Raw genomic sequence first — 4,542 nt, 5'->3', positions numbered from 1 at the left:
TTGTAGAAAAGGGAGGAGGGGGCAGGGCTGCAGTTTTTCCGACATAAGAATCTCTGTGGTTATATCACCCTCTTGTGGACAAAGATGTCTCCAGTTGATATTTCAATGAGGGTTAATTCAATCCAATTGTTGGATGTCCCACCCGGAGAGAGTATGAACAAAAATAATAATAATAATAATAATAATAATAATAATAATAACAAAAATGTAATTATAGAATTGACACATCGTATATAATGAAAATGGAGAGAGTATGGAAGAAAAAGAAAATTATAGAATTGACACATCGTATATAATGAAAATGTCGTGCAAGTAATGGACTGTGTTGAATTACAAATAGCATATATAAAAACACACGTCGAATGTCAACGTCGCAATGCTTATATGAAAGCTCATGTCACATTCGAGATATGTGTCTTCTAGTCTGCGAACGCGTTTCCATGTTACAGTGCGCCGCTTTAATTCTTCAGAGGTTTTCAACTGAGGAGAGCACGGTCACACAGGAAGGAGGAGTGATCTCTGACAATCATAAACTCTGCCTCTACACCGTAAATTCGCAAAAAAAAATCGACATTTGATCAAATTGACTTTTATCAGAGCAACCAATGAGGGAATTAGTATCCGGTTTAGTTCCAAGACCGTGTGTTTCCGCTCACAGTGTTGCCAATGTCGCAGTTTTTTTTTTGCAATTGGGCAACTTTGAAAAAAGATGCCCAAGTGGAAATGTGAAATGGAAGTTATGGAACTCCCTCTTGTGGTGAAACGTCCTCACTGAAACTGACATGAGGCTAAATGTGGAGAATGATACACAATGAGATCGGGTGCAGGCCAGGAAACAGGCTGTAAGCCAGCCTGCCAGCTTAGTGGAGTCTACCATTAGTAGCACAGTCAGTGTAGTCAGCTCAGCTTTACCCATTGAGACCGTGTCTGTGCCTCGACCTAGGTTGGGCAAAACTAAACATGGCGGTGTTCGCCTTAGCAATCTCACTGAAATAAACACCTCCTCAATTCCTGCCATTATTGAATGAGATTGTGGTACCTCACATCTCAAAATAGGACTACTTAATGTTAGATCCCTCACTTCCAAGGCAGTTATAGTCAATGAACTAATCACTGATCATAATCTTGATGTGATTGGCCTGACGGAAACATGGCTTAAGCCTGATGAATTTACTGTTAAATGAAGCCTCTTCTCCTGTTTACACTACTGACCATATCCCCCGTGCATCTCGCAAAGGAGTTGTTGCTAACATTTACGATAGCAAATTTCAATGTACAAACAAATAAATGACTGTGTTTTCATCTTTTGAGCTTCTAGTCGTGAAATCTATGCAGCCTACTCAATCACTTTTTATAGCTACTGTTTACAGTCCTCATTGAGTTCCCTGAATTCCTATCGGACCTTGTAGTCATGGCAGATAATATTAAAAGTTTTGGTGACTTTAATATTCACGTGGAAAAGTCTACAGACCCAGTCCAAATGGCTTTCAGAGCCATCATCGACTCAGAGATTCTAGTTCTATGCCCCAATAAACAAAGATATCTTCTGTTGGATCTAACAATTCATCTTGACGGTTGTACAGTTGTCTCAAATAAAACTGTAAAGGACCTCGACGTTACTCTGGACCCTGATCTCTCTTTTGACGAACATATCAAGACTGTTTCAAGGACAGCTTTTTTCCATCTTCGTAACATTGCAAAAATCAGAAACTCTGTCCAGGAAGGATGCAGAAAAGGTAATCCATGCTTTTGTCACTTCTAAATTAAACTACTGCAATGTTCTACTTTTCGGACACCCGGATAAAACACTAAATAAACTTTAGTTCGTACTAAATATGGCTGCTAGAATCTTGACAAGAACCAAAAAATGTGATCATATCACTCCAATGCTAGCCTCCCTACACTGGCTTCCTGTTAAGGCAAGGGCTGATTTCAAGGTTTTACTGCTAACCTACAAAGCATTACATGGGCTTGCTCCTACCTACCTCTCTGATTTGGTCCTGCCGTACATATCTACACGTACGCTACGGTCACAAGACGCAGGCCTCCTAATTGTCCCTAGAATGTCTAAGCAAACAGCTGGAGGCAGGGCTTTCTTCTATAGAGCTCCATTTTTATGGAACGGTCTGCCTATCCATGTGAGAGACGCTAACTCGGTCTCAACCTTTAAGTCTTTACTGAACACTCATCTCTTCAGTGGGTCATATGATTGAGTGTAGTCTGGCCCAGGAGTGTGAAGGTGAATGGAAAGGCTCTGGAGCAACGAACCACCCTTGCTATACCCTACCACTCCCCCCTACTCTCACCCAGCCCATGACAGCACCCTACCACTCCCCCTACTCTCACCTAGCCCCTGACAAATCCCTACCACTACCCCCTACTCTCACCTAGCCCCTGACAACACCCTACCACTACCCCCTACTCTCACCTAGGCCCTGACAACACCCTACCACTACCCCTACTCTCACCTAGCCACTGACAACACCCTACCACTACCCCTACTCTCACCTAGCCCCTGACTAAACCCTACCACTACCCCCTACTCTCACCTAGTCCCTGACTAAACCCTACCACTACCCCCTACTCTCACCTAGCCCCTGACTAAACCCTACCACTACCCCCTACTCTCACCTAGCCCCTGACAACACCCTACCACTACCCCCTACTCTCACCTAGCCCCTGACAACACCCTACCACTACCCCCTACTCTCACCTAGCCCCTGACAACACCCTACCACTACCCCCTACTCTCACCTAGCCCCTGACAACACCCTACCACTACCCCCTACTCTCACCTAGCCCCTGACAACACCCTACCGCTACCCCCTACTCTCACCCAGCCCATGACAGCACCCTACCACTCCCCCTACTCTCACCTAGCCCCTGACTATACCCTACCACTACCCCCTACTCTCACCTAGCCCCTGACAACACCCTACCACTACCCCTACTCTCACCTAGCCCCTGACTAAACCCTACCACTACCCCCTACTCTCACCTAGCCCCTGACTAAACCCTACCACTACCCCCTACTCTCACCTAGCCCCTGACAACACCCTACCACTACCCCCTACTCTCACCTAGCCCCTGACAACACCCTACCACTACCCCCTACTCTCACCTAGCCCCTGACTAAACCCTACCACTACCCCCTACTCTCACCTAGCCCCTGACTAAACCCTACCACTACCCCTACTCTCACCTAGCCCCTGACAACACCCTACCACTACCCCCTACTCTCACCTAGCCCCTGACAACACCCTACCACTACCCCCTACTCTCACCTAGCCCCTGACAACACCCTACCACTCCCACCTACCCCCTACTCTCACCTAGCCCCTGACAACACCCTACCACTACCCCCTACTCTCACCTAGCCCCTGACTAAACCCTACCACTACCCCCTACTCTCACCTAGCCCCTGACTAAACCCTACCACTACCCCCTACTCTCACTTAGCCCCTGACTAAACCCTACCACTACCCCCTACTCTCACCTAGCCCCTGACAACACCCTACCACTACCCCCTACTCTCACCTAGCCCCTGACAACACCCTACCACTACCCCCTACTCTCACCTAGCCCCTGACAACACCCTACCACTACCCCCTACTCTCACCTAGCCCCTGACAACACCCTACCACTACCCCCTACTCTCACCTAGCCCCTGACAACACCCTACCACTACCCCCTACTCTCACCTAGCCCCTGACAACACCCTACCACTACCCCCTACTCTCACCTAGCCCCTGACAACACCCTACCACTACCCCCTACTCTCACCTAGCCCCTGACTAAACCCTACCACTACCCCCTACTCTCACCTAGCCCCTGACTAAACCCTACCACTACCCCCTACTCTCACCTAGCCCCTGACTAAACCCTACCACTACCCCCTACTCTCACCTAGCCCCTGACAACACCCTACCACTACCCCCTACTCTCACCTAGCCCCTGACAACACCCTACCACTACCCCCTACTCTCACCTAGCCCCTACTCTCACCTAGCCCCTGACAACACCCTACCACTACCCCCTACTCTCACCTAGCCCCTGACAACACCCTACCACTACCCCCTACTCTCACCTAGCCCCTGACAACACCCTACCACTACCCCCTACTCTCACCTAGCCCCTGACAACACCCTACCACTACCCCCTACTCTCACCTAGCCCCTGACAACACCCTACCACTACCCCCTACTCTCACCTAGCCCCTGACAACACCCTACCACTACCCCCTACTCTCACCTAGCCCCTGACAACACCCTACCACTGACACCCCCACTACTCTCACCTAGCCCCTGACAACACCCTACCACTACCCCCTACTCTCACCTAGCCCCTGACAACACCCTACCACTACCCCCTACTCTCACCTAGCCCCTGACAACACCCTACCACTACCCCTACTCTCACCTAGCCCCTGACAACACCCTACCACTACCCCCTACTCTCACCTAGCCCCTGACAACACCCTACCACTACCCCCTACTCTCACCTAGCCCCTGAGTAAACCCTACCACTACCCCTACTCTCACC

The sequence above is a fragment of the Oncorhynchus keta genome, chromosome 8, assembly GCF_023373465.1.
Source record: "Oncorhynchus keta strain PuntledgeMale-10-30-2019 chromosome 8, Oket_V2, whole genome shotgun sequence".
Lineage (NCBI taxonomy): Eukaryota > Metazoa > Chordata > Actinopteri > Salmoniformes > Salmonidae > Oncorhynchus > Oncorhynchus keta.
This window is presented reverse-complemented; position numbering follows the sequence as displayed.